The sequence below is a fragment of the Nesoenas mayeri genome (assembly GCF_963082525.1).
Source record: "Nesoenas mayeri genome assembly, chromosome: Z".
Lineage (NCBI taxonomy): Eukaryota > Metazoa > Chordata > Aves > Columbiformes > Columbidae > Nesoenas > Nesoenas mayeri.
Window position 1 is genome coordinate 52,600,695 of NC_137542.1, and position 24,064 is coordinate 52,624,758.

Below are 24,064 nucleotides of genomic sequence, written 5' to 3' on the forward strand. Positions count from 1 at the left end.
GTTGTAAGGCCTTTGAAACAGAAGTGTTTTGGCCGTCCTCTCTGCCATGCAGTGGTGGTCCCCACAATGCCTGAGCTTGTTAAGGGTGTGATTTCTTGGGTCCTTGGCTCTTCTGTAGACATGAAAAGGGACGTGGTGTGCAAGTGCACTCACGGCGAAGCCAAATAGGTAACCTAAATACAAATATTTAAGAAATAACCCCTAGCCCAGAATCTTCTGTGCAAGGTAAGTTTTGAGATTTCATTTTTCTGAAGAAATGGACTTCATCAGGTTTAGAGGCAATTAATAAGATATTTCAAGTTTTTGAAATCCTTAATAAGCTGAGGGGTGGAAGAGCTTTATTTTTATGGATTTGGATTTAAAAAAATAATAAAGTATTCCCCCTTTTAAAGACAGTCTTCATCCTGTCAGCCTCACTCCCTTTCCTTTCAAAAATACATTTACCTCTAATTTGTTCATCTCCATCAATTAGAATGTCTTTAATTTTGCTTCCTTGGACAGAAATCTTCATTGAGCTATGTGCTGTTTTGAGCCTAATTCAAAAAAATAGAGGGGCAGAGAGGTAGGCGTGATCTGCATTGTTGTCAGTTCTGGATTAGCGAGAAGAACTGCGTGATCAAGCCTTTAGGCAAATAATGGAAATGCTTGTATATGAATGCAATGTTTCCCAAGCTTTTTTGACTAATAAACCTACAATCATAATCAGGTCAAGAGAGCAAACGACTTTTAAAGAGGTAGTTTCATTAGTCGTCCAAGCTGGAGTAGGGATTGCTGTTGCCTGCAGGAGAGGAGCAATGCACCTGGTCAGCCGGGCAGGCTCCGCTTAGTCACCTGCACTCGCCCTGGCTGTGAAGCTGGTGGTCAGTTTGGAGCTCGGTAAGGTGTATCTGTAATTAGTCTTTTCTCCTTTCAGAAGGCATTCATGTGCAATTATTGTGACTGAAGGTATCTCATGTTGCCCTTCATTTGCTTTGGCTAGATCTCTCTCATCTGCCACTCAACCTGCATCATGATCAATATTGTTTCATTTATAACTTTTTAATATATAAATGTACATACGTTAATGTGGTATTCATATATAATGTAATTATTCAGATATTCATGTACTTTGATATAAGATAGCAGAAAAATAATTTTATATTTTACTTAATCTATTGATTAAAAAGTACACAAGTAATTTTCAGACCTATCGCATGTTAAACAGTAGTTCTATAAAGTCAGGCTCATTGGTTAAAGGAGTGATTTTGTGATATCTCAGTGTTTTCCTGGTGCTTGAACATTTCAGTGTGCACCACTTAAAAGACAACTTGACATGGCATTTAAAATGCAGAATGTGATTTAGCTTCATTTCAATATGATGTAAAACTAAGAAAATAAAAAGCACTAAAAATTCTCATGCAGTAACTAGTTTTCAGTTTCTCGACAAAGAAAAGGTAAAACATCAATAGCTTGGTATGTTAAATAAGAAACAATGTGTAAAATCAGCCAAAGATAAAAGGTACGTCTACACAATGTTTTCCAGGCAGCTGCTGGTGGACTGTGACTGGACTCTGAGCAGACCAGAGCTTGTTTGGGCAGTGGTTCCTTGGGTTCTTGGCTTTTCTGTAGGCATGAAAAGAGAGGTGGTGTGCAAGTGCACTCATGGCCAAGCCAAACAGGTAACCCAAATACAGATATTTAAGAAATAAATGGAGATGTGTTAGTGTGGTGCTGAGCTGGGGTGTCCTGGTGCTTGGCACACTGCTGCTAGAACTCTGTCTTGGTCTGGAGCCATGACTCAGCTCTACCTGGTTGAAACCCAGGCAAAAGCAGCTCAGGTCTGCCTTCAGGAGAGATTTTGGATATACCTATATATGACGGTCATTGTGATGTACTTGCACAAAATACATGTTGTAATTTGGGGTTATATTTCTGTGCATATTCTCATGGTGCAGAATTAAGATCACATTAATTTTGGCATGTCCTGGCTCAACTGAAAGATGGAGCCACTGTATTAATTAATGTCCTTAGCTTTCTACATACTATGTAGAGACTTTTTCTACTACTGATTGCTGAGCCTGTAATTAATAGAGAACAGAAGATGACACTGTATTCAAAGAAAGAAATGTTCTGCGAAGTACAGAACTGGCAGATGAATGGCAATGCTGCCTCAGCACTCACAGTGCAGTCACTTGCAAAGCGAAACTCTTCTGTGGTCTGAATGCAGGGCTTGGTACTGTGTCTGCTACTGCTGTCCAGCCCAGCTTTGAGATAAAGATGCATTTTGCAGAGAGATTGCAGCGTGACTGCATTGTGAAAAAATTAATTATTTTATTTACTTCTTCTAAATGCCTCTGGAGTTAAAAGAATAGCTGGGAAGGAAGCTTGATCCTTCATTTTAGAATGTTAAAAGAACACTTGATAAGTTTGTTCTGTTGCTGTTTTTCTTGGTGTTTTTCGAAGTTGTTACAGTTAGGAAAAAAACAAAACAAAATAAAACAGTAATTTGTAGTCGTAAAGGGTTTTAAAGCTGCTGGGTTTAGCAGCCTTGACAATATTAACAGAGGTGACCAAAATCTGGAGTTGCACATTTAGGAAGAAAACAACTGTTGTGTTATATTAATTGATGTAGTTTGCTGTCATGCAGCACCACTGCAGATATAGGTGCCTTGTGATGTGATGGGCAGCCTGCAAATAGCTAATTAACTCTGATCTTTGTTAATTAGTGCAAGTAAATCTTACAATGAAGCTTTGAAGAGATCATCTGAAGTAGATGAAAGCTGAGGCTTTACTCAGTGTCAGGGCCTTGATGTTAATTATTGAGTCCTGTGACCCAGCAAAAGGAAGACTCACTGATAAGGTGGTCTTATTATAGGAACTTCTATTGTGCTGTTTGGCAATTTGCGTGAATTGTATCACCACCTCAGTTTCACTATTGCTGTACTTCAGCATATAATGTAAAATAATTAGACCAAGACCTGAGGAATGGCACCCCTGTTTTATGCTTAAGACACAGTTTAAATACAGTAATGAAGTTTTCTAAAGGAAAATTGAAATGTTAGGATAGTGTATTTATATAGAAATAGCATTTTTGAACACAGAAATCAGTCTTTCATTACTGAAAAACCCTTGACTTTTTTTTTTCCCCTGAAATTTGAGATGAATCTCTCACAATGTCAGACAGTAGACTGATCATATTTTCATTTTATCAGCCTAACCTTCTAGCTGTGGGGAGTAGTACTTTGTAAGCTAAGGTCTGAGCTGTCATTTCTTTAACACCATGTAATTTTCTTATTCTATGAAAGTACACATTCCAATTTTATAAATGAATAACATGTTAAAAAAGTTACAACAGACTGTTTTTCAAGTGTCAGATTTCATTGATCAGAAAGACTAAAATGAAAGCTGGAACACTGTCAATCCCACATAGTCATTGTGATGGAAAACATTGATAAGTTTTGATGAATTTAAAGGTTTTAGATATTTCCCAGAAGTATAAAGTAATAAGGATGAGGAAGACTTGAGTGCTATAATATGAACAGGAAAGACTGTAGGTCATCTGTACTGGAAACTCCTGATGATCATGGTGTTTGCTCTCTGTGACCTAGTAAATTGAAATGGAATTTTTTTGGTGAATCTACTTGTGTCTTCTTTATAGAGGCTTAATTGATGCATTCTAGACAGCAAAAGATTAGGCTTGCAGCTCTGAAGTTAAACACTTTTTGATAGTGCTTGTCTGATCAGGCTTGTTGCATTCTTTCACTAAAACAGACTGACTTTGTTAAATTAGAGATGGCCACATGAGATAGTTTTGGAGTTTCAGGGTTTTTTCAGGATTTTTATATTCACTGCAGCTGTCAAAGGAGAAAGTTGTTCCAGAAGAATTAGAGAATAAGAACAATTTTAATGAACTCTGATTTTTGAAAGCATTTATTTTTAAATCTATTTCAAGTAATGTCATGGTGTAATTTATGAAATTGCATTGCTGTGTAGAAATGACATCTGAACCTAAGTTCTCAACACTTATTGAGGGAAGGTGAGTTAAAGGACCGAGTTGCTAGCTGTGGAATTGGTCCTAATTTTCAGATATAATAAAAAATGAATTGCATATTTTGTTAGTCTGGGAATTGGAAATATGCCATACAATCAGTGCTTGTTTCAAGATAACTTTAATCCACAGAGGTTGTTTATTCATCTTTCACCTATAAAAGATGAGGGTTTTCTTTTCAAAATAACTGTATAAAAACAATCTTTATTGTAATATGTAAACATTATATATTTTTTATGTTGATGATGAGGCAATGCTCATTAAGGTGGCTAGCAATAACACTTGCATAGAATAATTGTAGGTAATGTTGGTAATTAGAATTTTTTTTTTTCACACAATTTATAATTTCTATCGGTTATTACAGATAAAGAGCATGACTGTAGGAATTTTTTTAGATGTTAAAAAATGCTAGAGAAATGTGCCTTCCAAGCATGCAAAATTTGCTAAGGAAAACTGGCCTTAACTTGCTCCAAGGGAGTTTTAGATTGGATATTAGAAAAAAATTCTTCACAGAAGGGGTTGTCAGGCATTGAAACAGGCTGCCCAGGAAAGTGGTGGAGTCACCACCCCTGGAGGTGTTTAAAAAGCATTTAGACGAGGTTCTTAGGGACATGGTTTAGTGCTAGAGTTACGTTATGGTTGGACTCGGTGATCCTGAGGGTCTCTTCCAACCAAAATGATTCTATGATTCTATATAAGTTAATTAAGCTAGTTTGTGCATGATAGATTATAACCAATGACAAAACAGACATGTTCCAAAATAAGGCAGTGGACTTTCCTAGTATGGTGGACAATCTTGTACAGTGCAGAGATGCGGAAACTCCTGCTTTATTCTGCTTTGTCATAAACTAAATTATATATTAAAATAGTGCAGCCTTAAGGAATGTCATAGAATGTGGCCCAAGTTATAGGTCTTAACTGTATGTAGAAGGACAGAGAAATGCACCCAGCAAAAACATGGTTTTGTGAATGTGTGCTTTATGAAAGTCAGCCATGGCTGTTTCCTTTCATTCCACGCAGAAGAAGCTGAGATACGAGATGCACCATTTTCTGAGGCTGCCACGTTATGCAGAGTGAAGAGCTCGCAGAGTGAAGGTCATGGTTATTTCCTAATTGCTCCTGACATTGTTTGTCCCCAGCTTGTTCCTGTGACCTGTTTGCCAGGCTGAGGAAACAGGGTAGGATGGGACAACTCCTCTGAAGTAGGATAACTGTGTCATGTGATGTGGGAGAGTAGAGTAACCATGATAAGTAGGATGACCATGTAGGTTATGAACACAGGAATAGGGTCATTTATATGGCTCTCTGCACTGAGTGGATAGAAAAGGAAGTTTTTAACCAGACCCTCTCCTTGGAGACACAGTCAGTTTTTAATATGCCATCCCTTACCTGCCTTCTCACTGCAGTAATGAAGAAGTATCTATTTCTTCAGCTTTTTGCTCCACTTTTGCCTGGTTTTATTTAACATGATGCTGAACTGTTTCCCCTGTACCAGTTGAAGGCAGTTTGATGGGCTGCAGTTTCTCTCTGTGTAGATGCAGGCTAGACCTGGGAACATTTTACATTTCCTTAGCTATGTCCAAACTAAAAGTTTTACAGCAAAATGTCCTCATTAACTTGATGCCAAAACCAGTGAGCTAATTCCTGGACACTGTTTGGTAGTCGGTGTTCCAGTGATCATTCCCAAAAGGCTGTTTCTGTGAGGCCACTCTGTTTTGCAGACTAGGGGAGTTTACCACCCTAGACACATGTCATTTTGCTGACCTCAGTTCCCTGGAATATACTCATGGATGTGTTCAATTTACTGTTACAGATGTATCTGAAAAGTTTGTTGTAAAGGAACCATTTTGGCAAAATAATTATGATGTGAAATTCTTCCACACTTGATGACAGTGAACAGGTAATCACAAGCTACTTCATCTGGTTATGTGGCAGACAACTTGGTGGGCATGGGTGAAACTGCTCATGTGTGCTGAATTATATAGGCAGCAGTGCATACAGACTGCTGCTCTTCTAGCCTACATGAATGCCGTTGTCCTCTCAGCTCTCTGACTCTGTCTGCTAATACCTTGCAATTCTGCAAATGCTTATAAAATATGTGCAGCTAATCATTTTATTTTCTTCCTGTTTTGGAAGTCATAGTATCGCTGCATTTTCATTTGCTCATTTTAGTTCAAGTTTTCCCTCCTTGGTTTTCATATGGTTATCAGAATTCATGCATCCCAATTCACATGAGCATAGAAATACTGATTTCTGAGATACATACAGATATTTTCTTTTTAATTAACCTGTGAAAGATCTGTTTCGAATATATTAGACTTTAACTACAAATAATATTTTGAAAACTCTTTAAGATAATTTCTTTTACAATATGAAACTTGCAACCATTCTAAACAGCTTCTAAACCCAAAAGAATGAATGCACATACATGTTTGCTTTATTGTTTCTTATTTATAGGAATACAAGTAGCAGTAGGGCTTGAGCTCCTCTGTACTTTCGCATAAGCACTAGGGTTCTGTCCAACTACTGTCACTGCCTTGGCTGTAAAAGCATCTGCTGGCTTGGACTCTAAAAAGGACCATTGTGAGTAAACTGGTTTTTGTGCAAGTGTTATATAAGCAAGAGTTAAGTCTTTGGTGTAATATATCACCAGTTAGAAGTAAACAGTCTGATTTCAGTGCTAGACACTGCCTTAAGGCAGAAGAAATTACACTGTCATGCAGAGGATATGTAGCTGCTGCTATTTTGGTGTTTGATTTCTTCATTGTCACATAGTTGAAAGCTATCCAGGAGAGGAAGAAGTACAAACTGACAAGGGAAAAAAATGACCAGCTTATGGAGGATATAGAAGTAAGGAATAGTATATATACTTAAGACTCATTTGTACTACTTGCGGCTTGCATTTATGTATCGGCTCATTCTTAGTGAAAGTATTGGCTCTCAAGAATAAAATGCTTCCAAAATTGGCAAGTGTTAAAGACTTAAAGGGTTAAATGCTGATGAAATGTTTTAGTAAATGATTATGGAGTTGGTTATCATCTGGCTGACAGAACTGCACTTCACCCTGTTAAAAACATGTATTTTAGTAATAGGTATGGCTTTCAATGCACAACAATAATCTTGAATTTTGAAGAAAATTCTTGGAAATATCCAACATTAGAAGAAGGCTTGTTTGTAATAGCATATGAAAATATGTGGACATCACCTGTGTCATGGTGTGTTCCTGCAAAAGAGTCAAGGCTTTTTAGTCTCGAATGTGTAAGTTGGAGATATGCAATTTATTAACAGGTTCTTTAAAATATAGTGCTGCTACTGCTAATGAATGAGTGAATGGCTAAGAAACTTCTGGGAACATATCCATAACAAGTTCTGAAAAGCCTAGGAGGTATTAGCACAAAAAATATGTAATCAAAGCCTTCAGAAAGTATTGAAAAAATCCTGGTAATACCTTCCAATAAATCTCACTTGGGGAGGGAAATATCTATGACCTACCCAAGAATGAAGTATGTTTGTATGCAACAGTATTCAAGATCACCTTGCATATCTTGCCCAGACGCTTTCAAACATCTCAGTGCCAGGACAATAAGCACCCGCATTCTTGCATACAAATTGACCCCATGTTAGGGAGTTTGCTAGGAGCAATTTGTGAGAAATGAGTAAGAGAGCTTAATATATACAGCTTAGGTACACAGAAATACATAGAAGATCCTGAGTTGGAAGGGACCCAAAAGGATTGTCGAGTCCAATTCCTGTTTTTTGGTATAAAGCTCAAGAATTCCAACCTTTAAAATTAAAGCAGGACAAGTACTAGGATCTCACTGTAAGAAGTTGTCTTGGATTGGGAAGGTGACACAAAAAATGTATTCTTCAAGCTGCTTTGTTATAGCTGTGTGGAAACGTTTTTATTTCCTTTTTTTTTTTATTTAATTGTTTCCAAAACACAGATTAGAAATAAATCCCAGTAGTTCTGCAAAGGAACTGAAAACTCTTCCCTTCTAGCTGGGGTGGAAAGCCAAGAAGCTGGTTGGGGTAAGGGGAAGAGATGTAATGACAAACTTATGGGCTTTCCTAAAGAAAAGTTGTTCAGGATCTATGGCAACTGCTGTCTGAAGCCGGCATTCTCCTCAGTGCCACAGTTCCCTGGTCCCAGGTAGCTGGGTTAAAATCACATTAGAAAAACCTGCTGCTTTCCCTAAGAGCGAGATGGGGAGGTGAATAGGTAGATTACCAGAGTTTATTCCACCTTAAAGTACATACCTTTTATGTTACCAGAAATCTTCATTATTGCCAATGAAAATATTTTCCTAAGAAGCAGATTTTTGGCTGTGAAAACTTTAGGCAGATAAATACTTTATTTTTATTCTTTAATAGAATATTTTGTTGAATTTAAGGCAACTGTACTGACCAGATTCATTCTGTTTGGGCAACTGATGTTAAACCTAGAGCAAAAGGAAAATCTTCAGATAATTTTGCTTCAACATAAATAGCTAAGTAGATAAATACACCTATCAGCATCTCTGCCAAACACTTTTCAGTGTTAATTCTAAGATAATATAAATCTACATCTTTTATAATGAGGGAAATTGTAGGGTGTGCATTTTGAAGTCTTTGAAAATGATGACAGGGAGAAGAATGTTACTTTATGACAAGGGATGTACTGCATACCACAGAATATTTCTTCAAATGTTTTTTCTCTGAATTAACAAGTCAAGCCCTGTACTTTAGTTTTTGAATATATTTGGTGGTCGTCTTAGTATATACTCAAATTACCATCAATTAAAGTGGTTAGAAAAAAAGCAATTGGCACTATCTTTTGTGTGGAAGGTTACATTTTCTTGTTAGTTGCTGGGAACAATTAGCTGCAGGAAATACTAAGATATATCCCTGTTCTCCAGTTCTCCCTCATCAATTTTTACCAGTAATTATTATTTAATCATGTAACTTTGTCATCAACTTTTTGTCATAATTTCTCCCTTCAGTACAATAGCCACTTCTCCCATATAATCAAAAAGGTTTAATCAACATGAATGAATCCCATTCTGATTTTTCCCAAAGCTCATACTTCTTAAGTGTATCTAAGTCAGAGTTCTGTATTTTTCCTTTAAATCACATACTAATTTGAAATGTGCTAAAGAATTCATTGCCTGCTATTCTATGTTTTGTTAATGGCAGACACATGCTGTATCATTCTGATAGTTTTACAACGATTGCTAAATTCTTTCTCTGCAACTCAGAAGATATTTTGCAGCAAACAGATGTAACTCCAATCTGCTATCATATGGTTATTGTTTTTAAGCCATAAAAAGAATGGGCTATATCTTCCAGTCATGCTAGTGTTTTATCTGACACCTTGGCTCTCTGGAACAAGGAAAAACAGAGGATAACTTCCTTAGCCTGTCAGATTTGGACCATGGTTTTTGTTTTGATTTTGCATCTCATGCTGCCTGAGAATATTTTTATCTACGGTTTGACCACAACTTAGTAAAGTGGTAACCATTGTACTGGATTTGTTCACCAGTGTCTGAGAATGCTACTTTCCTAATATCTATTTAGAAATTAACAATTTCTATGTAGTTATTATTTCTATTTAACCAAAATGGAGAGTATCCAGAGGAGGCCCACAAACTGGGTGAAGGGTTTGTAGAGGAAGCCATAGGAAGAGCGGCTAAAGTCACTGGGCTTATTCAGCCTGGAGAAGAGGAGACTGAGGGGAGACCTCATGGCAGCTGCAGCTTCCTCACAAGGGGAGGAGGAGGAGCAGGCACTGATCTCTTCTCTCTGGTGACCAATGACAGAACCCGAGGGAATGTCAGGAAGATGTGCCAGGGGAGGTTTAGGTTGGACATTAGGAAAAGGTTCTTCACCCAGAGGGTGGGGAGCACTGGAACAGGTTCCCTAAGGAGGTGTCACAGCCCCAAGCCTGACAGTGTTCAAGAAGAGACTGGACAACACCCTCAGGTACATGGTTTGAACTGTGGGGCTGTCATATGGAGGGACAGGAGTTGAACTTGATGATCTTTGTGAGTCCCTTCCAACTCAGGACATTCTGTGATTCTGTTATTCTAAGAAAATTTCTAATGAGTTTGTGTGTTTCTGTCATAGAATATGAATATTTATTGACCTAGCTGGAAAAAAAATGTATAATATATACATATAGTAATGTGTATATAAATGCTTTGTAAAAAAACATAGTTGCAAGGCCTTCAGCATGAACATGCCGTGAAACAAGCTACATCAGTCTAGCTATAAGCCTTGTCAAGCACTGTCCTTCATAATCATTTAGCATGTTATAATATTCAAGATGCTGGTGGTGTATCCTGGCTAATGTTTTTTCTTTACTTTTCCATCATTATTCTGTCATTTAAATTAAGTCATCATTTTGTGTGGAACTTTGTGCTAAAAAATTCAGACTTCTAGCTTCATCCTGAAGCAAAGATTTATAAATACTTTTGTATCAAATTACAAATTTTTACTAAAGATTACAAATGTGTCACCAAGCTGCATTCACTTCTGCTTAAAAAGGAAAACAAAGAAAAGATGGTAGACAGGTTTTGTAATGGCTAAATAAATATGTGCATAGTGTTATGGTATATTTAGGTTATGGCAAGCTTTATTAAGTAGGTTGGATAATCCAGTACAAGAAAAGTACATGTACAAGTTGTATGGATACCTGCTTTAATACCTTTGTTTCCTCACAAATGGTGATATTCTCTTTCAGGTATACCTTAGTTTGTTCCAGTAGCTGTCCTGTTTTAGGCTGAGAAACCAGAGCATCAACAAAGTGGCTAAGAGGACATCTCAGCTGTGGACCTTTTTTCTGACATATTTATGTTTTTCAGGCTACCATTTAAACAGAAAAACACTTCTAGTGTTATTACAAAAAATAAATCCATACTATGTAATAGTATGAAATAACACTTGGGAAATTCCTCATCTTATACCAAACCTGCTGCAAAAATCTCAAGCGTGTCCCCCCCATTTTACAGGCAACTTGAAAGTATTTTTCACTTGACATAATTATGAGCGTGGAGTTACCTTAAAATCATTATGAATGCATTCAACTGTTGTTTTGGAAATTTAGTGGTCACTCTGTTTCAGCAGCCAGAAACAGAACAACCTATATGATGACTAGAAGTATTTATTTTGCAGCATTAAGGTGAAATACCAGTTTTCAGTTCCAGTTATTAAGATGTATTTGTATACATTGTAAAAACTACAAAGTGCATTGAGTTGTAAAGTCCATTTTAAAAATGCTAAGTGTAGAATGGAAAGTCCTGTACACTTTAGCAAAATTCTCAATGGAAAAAAGAAAACAAAACAAAAAAATGCTGATTTAAATAAATTCCAGGACAAACTGAGCTAGAACACTCCACGTTCAGGTCTTAGTCCTTCTGAGAATGGAGTGTTTCAGTTTAAGTCCATACATCTAATCTCCCAGAGTAAAACAGCTCTTATATGGAGCTCTGGAGTTTACAGTTTTCAAGGTCCAAATTCAGGGAGTATATTTATTCCTGAATCTGTGTTCTGTAGTGATCACACTTAAAGAGTATAATTGACCATATGACAAATCCACAGTATCTTGAAAAACTTTACAAAGCGTCCGCAAAACACATTCAAATTACTGTATTTCTGGCCCGCACTGCTTGGAAAAAGAACTTTGTGTGTCTAAAGATGTGTCTTCACAGCATATGAGTTGGGTTTGGGTGTCGTTAAAATAAAAGTTCCTAAATAGTACTGAAAGATCTGTCATAGTTGATTATTTCACTATTTTTCATTACTAGTTTAGAGGGTTTCAAGTTTTTCCTGTTGTGTTGTTCTAGTGTGGTTTCTTTCTTCTTATGTATGCAGAATCAAACGTGTGACAGCCTGGATGGGGCACTGCACATTGCACAATGGGAGCAAGGCCTTTCTGAGCATGCAGATAAACAGTAGCTTTTGAAGAAGTATAATGTGGTGACATTTAGGTTTTTAGCTCTTCCACAGAAATAGCCAGCAGCAGTATTGTGGGATCATGTCTGGTGTTTTCAGAGGGAACTTCCACTTTTCTCCATCATATTCATTCATCCTCACAGTAAAAACTACTGGTAGAATGTTCAGCCCCCCACCTCCTTTTTTTCTATTTTCTATTTATACTAGATGACAGCTAGCGTCTTTACTGCCAAGAGTTGTGTCTACTATGAGATAACTGCGAATTGGTAAGAAGGGGCAGAATTGTAGAAAACTGAAGATAACAGATCTTAAATTTTATGCCTTTGTTTGGTCTGGGAATAGGATATTGGCTGCAGGGTATTTGCCTGAGAAGACTGTGTAGTGTCAGGATGGGTAGATAATGACAATATAATGCTGTAGTTACCCAGGTAAGAGAAAATGGATTGACGAGAGGCTTGTGCAGTCGGTGCACAGATTACTGTTAGAATTATAGAATCATGTTGGTTGGGAGAGATGCTTAAGATCATTGAGACCAACTATAACCTAAATCTAGCATTAAACCAAGTCACTAAGAACCTCATCTGTATGTCTTTTAAACACCTCCAGGGTTGGTGACTTAATTACTTCCCTGGGCAGCCTGTTCGAGTGCTTGACAACCCTTTCAGTGAAGAAGTTTTTTCTAATGTCCAGTCTGAACCTTCCCTGGCACAATTTGAGACCATTTTGCCTCATCCTATCACTTGTTACTTGGGAGAGGAGACCAAGACCCTCCATGCTACAACCTCCTTTCAGGTAGTTGCGGAAAGCAGTAAGGTCTCCCCTCAGCCTCCTTTTCTCCAGGCTAAACAGCCTCAGCTCCCTCAGCTGCTCCTCATCAGACTTGTGCTCCAGACCCCTCAGCAGCTTCATCGCCCTCCTCTGAACTCTCTCCAGCACCTCAATGTCCTTCTTGTAGTGAGGGCCCCAAAACTGAACCCAGGATTCAAGGTGGGGCCTCACCAGCATTGAGGACAGGGAGAAAGTCACTTCTCTAGTCCTGCTGGTCACACTATTCCTGATATAAGCCAAGATGCTGTTGGCCTTTTTGGCCACCTGGGCACACTACTGGCTCATGTTCAGCTGCTGTCAATCAACACCCCCAGATCCCTCTCTGCCAGGCAGCTTTCCAGCTGCTGTTCCCCGAGCCTGTAGTGCTGCCTGGGGTTGTTGTGACCCAAGTGCGGGACCTGGCACTTGACCTTCTTGGACTTCATATAATTGGCCTCACCCAACGATTCAACTGATCCCGATCCCTCTATATGGCCTTCCTACCCTCCAGCAGATCAACACTCCTAAACAACTTGGTGTCATCTGCAGACTTACTGAGGGTTCGCTCAATCCCCTCATCCAGATCATTGATAAAGAGATTAAACAGAACTGGCCCCAATACTGAGCCCTGGGGAACACCACTCGTGACCGGCCACCAATTGGATTTGGGTCCATTCACCACAACTCTTTGGGCCCAGCCATCCAGCCAGTTCTTTATCCATCGCAGAGCACACCCATCCAGGCCATGAGCTGCAGCTTCTCCAGGAGAATGCTGTGGGATACGGTGTCAAAGGTTTTGCTGAAGTCTAGGCAGACAACATCCACAGCCTTTCTCTCATCCACTAAGCAGGTCACCTTGTCATACAAGGAGATGAGGTTGGTCAAGCAGGACCTGCCTTTCATAAACCCACATTGACTGGATCACTTGGTTGTCTTGTATGTGCTGCATGATTTGCACTCAAGATGATCTGTTGACATGGGGCACAATCATTTGTGAATATCCATCCCTTTTACCTGTGCTTAGTTTGGGCTTTTATTTGAAACTAGACCTTTAAAATTTATTGGCTGGCTGATGTTGAAGATCCTGGTGGCAATATCTCAGAGACCATTAAGCTCCTACACATGTTGTGGAAACAGGCAGCTGGGTGGAGAAAAGTCAGTCCCACAGGAGACCTTTGTAAGGAGAGGGCTGCAGCATGAGATACCAGTGGTCAGAGCTGTAGGGAGATCCTCAGTCTGTGCACATGTGATATGCTGCAGGAGACTTGCCTTATAACTCTAACGAGAACAGCTTGGGTTGTTTGCTTTTGTTTGGCTGGGTTTTTTCTCAGAAATAACTTGCACGAAAATATCCTGTTGACATGTTTAATAATGGTTTGCAACTTTTCCTCCCCCAACCATCCCCTAAAAAGTAGTTCGCTCAAGCCGTTTTCTTACCTTTATTCTCCCATCAAATGTATTTGGCCTGGGCTGTTATAATAGTTAAAAATGTAAAAACCAGAGTAGTCCCTTTCAAAGCCTGGACTGTTGCTCTTGTTGACCTTGGCAAAAAAGGATGTGCTTTGAAACTTAGTAAGAGGAGGATTTTTTTCATTAACCTTTTTATTGCTCACTACAGGTGTTTCTAGACACAGCCCTTGAGGTCCCGGGTCCTAGGATGGTAGGAAGGAGGAGGAGGTAGACAGTCTCCATAACAGGAGGAGGACATTGCGTTCCCCAGATGCCACATTTGGGTGAGGGGAGGGCAGGACTGCTGCCTGGCTGCATCTCTCCCTCTCATTTTTGTGTTTGCCTGCCTATTTTGAAAGTCTCTTGCTCCCGTTGATTTTTTCACAGTTTTAATAAACTGTGGCATGCTACAGGAATTCATTCCAAATACTCCTTGTTTATTGCTGTACAAGCCTGGATAAAAAACACCTTGTGAAAATCCAAGCTTAATCCTGGCAAAAGTGGGGAGGTTTCTTCAGCAAAAACAAAAATGAAAACTGAAATACTGTAATTAAAATGAACTGGATACAGGATTGAAAGAGTTTACAAAAACTTCCCAGTCTTGCAGTATAACTAGTAATAGAGTAAGTACAATACTCCTTCAGATAAATAAGGAGTAGCAATAGTAAGGGAGTAATGTTTTTATTCTTTTACTCTGTGTAAGACTCTGTGTACAATCTTTCTTCCTTTGAAGGTTGATTTTAGAAGCTTGAAGGTCATCCAGTAAAAACTGGTTGATTTTGGACTTAACACATTGTATTATTGTGTAATTACTTTTACTGGCTGTACTGCTTGCACTGAGGTGCTAGTTGGTGTCTATTGCTTCCAATTTGGAAATACCTCCAGATCTTTCTGCTGCAGTGTGAGGGGTTTTTTACAGTGAGCTAGGACATACCTTAGCTGTCAGAGTGAGAATAAATGCAAAATTGAAGTGTATTTGATAGAAGAACTGGGTGACAGGAGCTTCCTCTTGGTACTTAAAAATGAAAAGCAAGGTGTTCTTATAGTTGTTTGACAATTTGATGTATTACCGATTTATAAGTTCTAAAAGGATTTGGCAATTAGAATACCGTCTGTATATTTAATGTGTTATGTTAGGCTGAAGAACTGGACATTCAAACGTGCATGAATTAGGTCGACTGTTTCTGGACCTTCAGCTGGAGAAGGGCAGGGATGGGGTTATTTTCTTCATCTGGTCACCTCATCAGTCATTGCAGGTGCCTCTCTCTGTAGTTCCCGTGCTGAAGCAGAACAGTCTTACCCTTTTGCTCACACTGGCAGTTCCTTTTCCAGTGTGGGTAAATAGAAAGCAGGGTCTTGCTTTTTGATCTATATTAAGCCTCTCTTCCTAGAACTTGGCAGTTAGTCTATAAAATTAACACAGGAGTTGGGAAAAATACTTCTGTTAACAGAATGCAGTTTGTTTATTCATACATGTGAGAGGCAAGACAACTCTGTAGGTAACAGCCAATACTCTATTTTCTTGTTTTCTTGGTGACTTATCTATTTCCTGTTGTCAGCGTTTGTATCATAGGGTGCCTAGGAATACATTATCCTGCTAGTTAAGTGAAAGAGCCCGATTTCTATTATTGCTTTTTTTTTTTTTTAAATCAAATTCAATTCTGAATTCAGTGTTACGATCTCAGGCAGCATATCAGTGGTTACTGGCCTTGGACACTTGCGTTAGCTTTTATAGTGCCTGTGTAAGAAAACAGCAAGTTGATTTAGCAACCTTGGAAATGCTCTGGGTTGCTGGTATTTCTATATGTTGTACCTTTTTCTTGACACTAAGTTTCCATGCAAAAATACATGCATTAACAGACTCTATGTATGGCTCATTTGCACTTTTTGTCAGTGGCTTGATAGCTAGAATGTTATACTTCCAAAATGCAGTATCGCAACATTTTCAGGATTTTTGAAGTCTGAAATACCAGATGGTTTTGAGGATATTTGTCTGAAATGTGCAACAATTTCTTCCTCATCTTCCTGAAACAAAAGAATGGAAGGGCTGCTGTTTAGGATGATGTCCATTCACAGTTTACATTTAGAGCTATTACACTGTTTTTCTTCAGTCAGTATTTTTACTTTTCTTATACATATGCTCTGTCTGGAAACAAATAGCAGTCTCAGACCCTGTTGACTAGTGGAATGGTCTGATTACTGAGTACATTATGGTCCCAGGTGGGAGAGGATGGATTGACAGGCTGAAAGTATCGAAAAAAATAATAATAATTAAAAAAAATCTGAAGACTCAAACTGCTGGGAAATACGTTTTGGCCAAAAGAAATGTAGGGCATGACTGTATCTTTGCTTTGTACCTAATCTAGACTGCATGAAAACTATCAAAAGAAATACAAAACCTTTCCAAAATATTATGAGTGGATAAAGCTTTCACTTCAGGAAAAACACGAGGGAGAGAGCAAGTTACGAGACAAACATTCATTGGGCCCCATTGTGTGCTGGTGGAAAACCTCTGTGGATCACACCACAGACTGCTGTGGCAGTCTGGGAGCAGAACTGAATATTTTGCTCCCCATAAGTATTTTTTGTAAATGCATTTTACTATATTAGTTTTGAATCTGTTTCTGTGTATGTGAGTTGATCATAGAGGTCCATGCTTGGCATTTACTATAGGTAAATTTATAAAACTTATGTTACAGTAATGTTGGAAGATGGCAAGAGCAGGAGTTCATATAATTATTGACCTTAATAAAATTGAAACTAATGAAAACAAAGTATTTCTAATATTAAAGCGTATTTGCTAGTTCATTTTATAAACTGTTTATATTTTATTCCTTACTGAATTTTAAGTTGAGTGAATTTTGAAATGTATTTTAAATAGTGGCTCCAGACTTGTTGGTATTCACAGTAGACACATCTAAACATAATTAATCCCCTTTTGGCAAATACCATATTCTGTAGTTGAGCTAAAGATACCCTTTGCTATAGAGCCTTAGGGATTACACCTGAATTTCATTAAGGAAGTCTAACTAATATCCAGAGGAATTTTCTCATGTAGAATTGCTTCGGACTGGTTAGGACAAGATGCGATGCAGCTCCCCCCGAATCAGTTGTATTGTTTGCTTTTTGTAAGAATAAAATTGTATTGAGATGAACAGGATATTGTCTGTGAATAATTCAGAGAGTGAAGACAGTTCTATTGTGCTGGAGTTGCATTGTCAAGGCACGATATGTTTTATAAGCTTTTTTTAAAAATAAAATTGTCAGATTTTAAATTAATACAAAGAGTTGATTTACAATACAGGATGTTGGGAAATAGATTAATTATAAGAACACCAGTTAAAGCTTAGTCTGCTTAGGTGACTGAAAATTCATAGGGTTTATTCAGTGGTCATGTTATGCTCCATTTATCTCCCAGAGAAACACTTTGATACAATAGGCTCTTCTCCACAGATTATTTGATTACTATCTGTTTATCCCCAGGATAGGTCTTTGCTTCTTTCATCATCTGTTTCTGTATAGAAAAAGATGATGTGAAAGATGTGAAAATGCTTAAGGCTTCTATTCTGTTACATTTTGTTGTGGTGCGGCATTTTTTTGGTTGGTTGGTTTTTGTTTTTGTTAATTTTTATTTAGGGAGAGAAAGTCATGGTGGTCTTGGGAAAAATGAAAAACTAATTTACCTGCTGCTGTACATAACAGAGCCCACTTTAAGACCTGAGTTATGTATGACAGGTGTTAAGAGTATTACCTGTGCTTAATGTCATGCCAAATTAGAAACATGAGAGGAAATTTTTGTCTTATCTGAAACTAAATGCTTGACACAGATTTTGAGGTATTTGTTATTTATCTTAAGTGATGCATTTTTGCTTTGTGCCATATAAAATCTCTGTCCTGGGATTTTACATTTTACATTTGAAGAGCTGTCAAAGACCAATAGATCAGCCTGGACCTTGCTGGAGATCAGTCCAAAGCTTCGGTTTTCTTGATGCTTTCTCACAACCTAGTTCTACACACTATAGGAAAATGTCTGTCTTTCTCTCAGTTTCCTCTTGAAAACTGAGTTCCAAAACAGCTAACGCTCACTCACTAAGCATTAAATTACCTTGACTTGAAACTTCTAAACAAGGTTCTTTTCTGGGAACACTTACTCCCAGTGTTTGTCAATTTGTTATAGCTTGGACTAGACACAACTCTAGGATGATGTTATCAGTTGTGCAAATGTGTTTCTGCAGGCAAGACCTTTAAAAGTTTACAGAAGAATTCCAGGTCTGTTTAAGGTTCTATCTAGGTCAAATCAAGGCTTATACAGAGAAAACATTTTTTTAAAAAAATCTTAGATTTCTGCTGGCTTGGCCAACAGTTCCAGACTGTCATGCAATAATGAATTTCCTACTGTCAAGCTGATTGCTTCTGTAACTAAATGGGATTTTTTTTTCTTCCTCTGAATTAAAATGCCTTACAAAAGTATATGTGGCAAGTAATAAAAGTTTATGTAATTAAGAGCTCAATTGTATAAAGTGAGATGGTGATAGTCTCCTGAAGGCTTAGATGAGCCCTGTTTATGTCTAGGACTGTACATGATGTTTCAGAGGAGCTCTGTACAGTTAGTTGTTCTACGTTGTTATCTTGATAGATAGATTTATTACCAGTAAAACAAGTTCACATTATAAGTCCTTCCCGTTTAAACAACTTCTGGCATTTTTACAAATACCTTATCAGAACTGTAGAACAGGGATTTTACAAGATGAAACTCATAAGGGTTTTGCAGCTGATAAGTGACTATTGTAAGGGAGTTTTGCTGTTGTTTTACCATGGAGATGATGTCTGAATTTTTCAGGGGAAGTGCAGATTTGCTGTACTTTTGGTAGGTCTTTCAATATTAATTATTGCTGGTTTGAAATGTTCTTACTTACTTTCAGCTACTTCTATTTACTTTCAGCTACTTCTATTTACTTCCCTTCCTGCAAAAGAAAGGTAGAAAGTAAGGAGGAATCTTTTGCTAGACCCTTAAAAGGTTTTGGAGACTCAAGCAAGTTATAAGCCGTTGAAAATTGTTGTAGTCTGCCTAGCTTTTGCTTTGTACAATGTGTTCCTGGCTTACTGCCAAAATTGCTAAGCATTATTAGCACAACACTTGAACCATCTTAGCATCTTGCGTCAGTATGACACACACAATTTAAACTCCAGACAGGACGCAGATAAAATAGCGGTGGCTGTGGCTGCAGCTGCTTTCCTCCTTCTAAATACCCTTTGGCCCAGACAAAGGTGTCCTGGGGCAGGTAATCAGAAAAGCATGAGATCAGGTGTCATGTCTGCTGATTGATGTTAATAATCTGTGCTTTCATAATCACTCATTACTGAGGAAGGAATTCTGACCTACCCAAGGCTACGCTGCTGTGAATCTTCTCCAGCATCGTCCTTCCTCTGAAGATGCCTGAACACATTTTGAAGCCTGGCCCTTAAACTAGGAATAAAACCCAAAACAGTGGTTTCTCACCCTATTTTGCACCATGCATTGCTCCCACTGAAATCAACTGCCTTTTGGTAATTGTGGAATTCAGTGTAATCAAATAAAGTAAAACTGAGATGTTATGGCATTCTAACTTTATGACAGAAAAGTAGATTCTCTGTGGGTTAGCCACACTGTGTCAGGCAAATTACATGATTATGCTTCCTGTATTGGTCTGACCTGCCCAGGGGTGAGAGGGGTGAGACACATGGAGAACTCGTTCTGTAGATGCTGCCCAGTGGCATGGAATCAAGGAGGCATCTTTAAAGAAAATAAGATCTGATGTGTGGAATTATTTTACTATCTTAGTGGCAATTAAGAAGGGAAAATGCAGACTGCGTAAGCAGCCTTCTCTCATGCTTTCCTCACTTTTGAGTGTTTGCATCTACAACCTTATTGAAATTTCAGGAGCTGAGGACGATAACTGGTGTGGAGTTGTCAGGTTAACATATGGAGGGACTTTACTGCTAATGATTGCAGACTTGATATTAGAGAAAGAGCTTTAAATTTGTTTCAAACAGTGAGACAGATACAAGCTTCTGGCAGCTGATTTGATCCACAATCAATATATTTTCTTAAAATATGGACAGCAAAGGAGGAATGTTAAAACTAGCTTGGACCCAGAAGCAGTAATGGGCTCTTGGAAAGGACTGTTATGTTAAAGGATTATTATGTAAGCCTGGCAATGCCACTTCAGATTCTGATATGAATCATGGAATCATAGAATGCCCTGATTTGGAAGGGACCCACAAGGATCATCGAGTCCAACTCCTGTCCCTGCATAGGACAACGCCAAAATTCACACCATGTGTCTGAGGGTGTTGTCCAGTCTCGTCTTGAACACTGTCAGGCATGGGGCTGTGACACCTCCCTGGGGAGCCTGTTCCAGTGCTTCACCACCCTATGGGTGAAGAACCTTTTCCTGATGTCCAACCTAAACCTCCACTGGCACATCTTCCTGCCATGCCCTCGAGTTCTGTTGTTGGTCACCAGAGAGAGGAGATCAGTGCCTGCTCCTCCTCCTCCCCTTGTGAGGAAGCTGCAGCCGCCATGAGGTCTCCCCTCAGTCTCTCTTCTCCAGGCTGAACAAACCAAGTGACTTTAGCCACTCCTCATACAGCTTCCTCTCTAAACTGTGCATGTGTTCATTGATGGAAGACATGCTAGTTTGGGTTTGGGTAGCAGACCAGAAAAATAATCACTTTGTCATTGAGGGTGACTCCTTCTTTTTTGGTTTTTTGGTTTTTTTTTTCCCCCAAGACTCCTCTAACCAAGTCATAAAGAGCCCTGTGATGATGTCCAGAACACTTCTTTTATTTTATGCAGTGCTCCATTTGTTGTCATGTTGGGAACATTGTTCTAATAAATGGTTTTATGTTGCTCTTTTTTTTTTTTTTTGCCTTACCACCCCCTGACACTGAATAATTCATTTTTGGCAGACCTGCTTTTTGTGTGCTCAGACTTGGGTTTGCATGTGCCTAAATAACAATAATGTGCCAGTTCCTCATGAATTTGTTTATGGAGGAAGGGAAAAACTGATTGTATTGCTTTTTTAAATGTATGTGGCAATATCTTCAAAATATATCTGAAACAATAGTAACCATTGCAATTCCATGTTAAGAGTTTTGAACTTGTAATTAACTGAAATAAAGCAATTTTTATGTAATGTTGATAATGTTAACAGGTAAGGATTAGACAGGGTATTATCTGACAAATGAGGGTTATTTAGTGATATGTTCTGTGACTTTGGCTAGAGGTGGCTGCCTGACAGAATTTCCTATACTTTTGAAAAGGGACAGACATCTTGTTTACCCATTCACTAGATCTTCATTTGATAAAGTGTTAAATTACATTTTGTTTTGCTTTATTTTCTCCTTGGAGTCTGGAGTTTGCTGTTTTCTGTCGTAAAATTATTGGACACCTCTTTCCTATGGATGTAGCTGTGCAGTTGCACGTTTTCTGTCATTGTAGGACAGATTTAATGCACAGTGTTAAGTTTTGGATTAGCAACGTAACTACTGTATCAGAATCAGTAATGTATTCTTATGAAGGTGAAGAAAAAGAATGATTTTGAGTCATCACCTAGAATTTATGTAAAATTTTCTGGAGTTCTAAACACCTGATTTCCTAGACTGATAGAGCAATTTTCTGAATGTTTGTTGTTTAAAAAAAAATACACAAAAAGCTGGGGAACTTTATTTTTAAGGTGGATGAAAAATGCCCTTGTATGCAGGAAAGATAATAGGGAAAATCTTTAGAATAGGCCAGAGGAGTGCTCCGACTTCCACATTTTCTGTACAAAAAAGCTTGATGAAAACTTGTCGATATACACCAGGCCTTATAAAGATGAGCAGTATAGAGGAGTTTAGAGGACTTGAAATGCACAGTACCTGGATATACCCACAATGTTTTTTCCAAAAGACTGAAGCATTGTGCTTGATGATGTAATGTTAGGAAATACGCCAAGAGAGGTATCACTTAGGGCTTGTCTACATGGAGGAATAACCCAAAATAGCTCTCAAGGAATAGCTCCTCTACAGTAGTTCTCTGAGAGGATGTTAAGAGTGCCTTTTTTAGTTCACTTTGAAAGTGGGTTAAGTTAAACCACAGAAAAGCTTTTAGTAAGAGTGTCGGTAGGGAAGTTTGGATGGAGTAGCTGTAGTATTTCCAGGTTTTCACAGTCCCTTCCGCACATAGACAAGCCTCTAGAAAATTTTTCACCATTTCTAGGAGAACTTTCCTTTTGAGTTTGTGACAGCATATGGCTTCCAAAACCCTTTAAACTCTTTTTATAAAGTAATAAAGAGACAAATGAAGGCTCTCAAAAATAATATGAATGTAACTTGATGCGGGGCATGACACATTAAATATGCTATATACGAACACTGATTCTAAATTTCTACCTCATCTTTGACAGCAGAATACAGGGAAACCAATTGAACCTGTGCAATATTTGAGACCATAGAACTCCCATATTTTTGGCACAGAGGAGGCCAAAACTTTTACAAGCTAGGCTGAAAATCAGATTCTGGTATCCTTCAGCCTTTAAGGCTGAATCTGAATAACAAAGGAAAACATTTAGTGAACAAAGTCATAAAAAGTAGTCTAGTATATTTTAGCACCTAAGAATAGTGTTGTTGCATGTTTAATGCTCAAAAAGAAGGGGGTGCTCAGCAGTGTCTCACCAGAAGAACTGAAACTGTGAATACTGTGCAATTCAATTTCTCATCCTTGTTGCAACAGGTCCTTCTGATATTCAAAAATGTAATTTTGTAAATGCTTCAAAAATAATGTTTACCACTCCCATCAAAGAGGCCTCGTTAGGTAGATAGATATTTTTCAATGTATCATTTTACACGTTCACATAAGTTTAAATTGCTTTATAGGAAACTCCCATGTCTAAAAGCTTTCAAGTGTACTTACTGTACTAAGGTTTAAAATGTGATTCAGGAACAGAAGATAGCATAATTCATCAAATCCTTTTTTAAAAAGTGGGTTAAACGGATTCTTCTGTGCATGAAGGACTCTCCTTGTTAACCCAGGAGCAAATTCCCATACTGTTCTCACGCTTTTCCCTACTTCAAATGGGATATTTCTACATCTTCAGCAGTAGAGAACTCATGTGCAATAGTCAGTACAAATAGAAAGTAGTGTCAAGTTTCCCAATGGGACAATGTGCCTTTTTAATGTTATTTAGGCTCTGAGCGCCTTGGGAAAGGTGCGGAGCCTAGCCCATACATTGTGTGCTGTGTGAAAAACATTGGTGTGTCAGAAGTGGGGAAAACTTGCAGGTTTTGGTGTTTACATCGTGTGACCTGCCCAGGCTGGAGCACCCAGCAGCTCCCAAGAGGGCCCTGCAGCTGTCAAATGCGACCCAGGCAGCGGGGTCTGTCAGGCTTCCCCCGTGGAAACCCCTCTGCTGCACAGAGCTGGCAGTTGTTCTTGCCTGCTTTTTACATGGTAAAATATTTGTCCTCTGGTTTTGTTTGCAAAATAGTTCTGCGAAATGTACAGCTTGTATATAAGAGCCAGTCTTAGCGATAGGACAGGAAAGGCTATTAATGACTGGGGAATTGTCAAAGAGCAAAGCTTAGTAGAGCCAAAATAGTAAAGAAATTGATCCCACTCCTCCACCAGTTTAGTCTGCGTGTATTATCTGAATGTGATGGCGTTCATAGTCAAAACAACATGGGCAGCTATAATAGATTAAAAATTCTTTTTGTCTTTTTCTTCTTTAAAGACCAAACTTTCTCTGTGTTTGTGACTTTGCTTCAAGAACATAGGGCTAGACTTTACGGTTTGTTTAGCTATGAAGGGCTGACAGACTAGGGGGGTGGTAA

General features: G+C 38.4%; 1 protein-coding gene across 3 annotated transcripts in view; it reads left to right on the forward strand.

The window, feature by feature from the left end:
- Nucleotides 1–24,064, forward strand: part of ARL15 (ARF like GTPase 15) — a 224,468-nt gene that overhangs the window by 125,498 nt on the left and 74,906 nt on the right. The gene's annotated exons all lie outside the window — the stretch shown is intronic.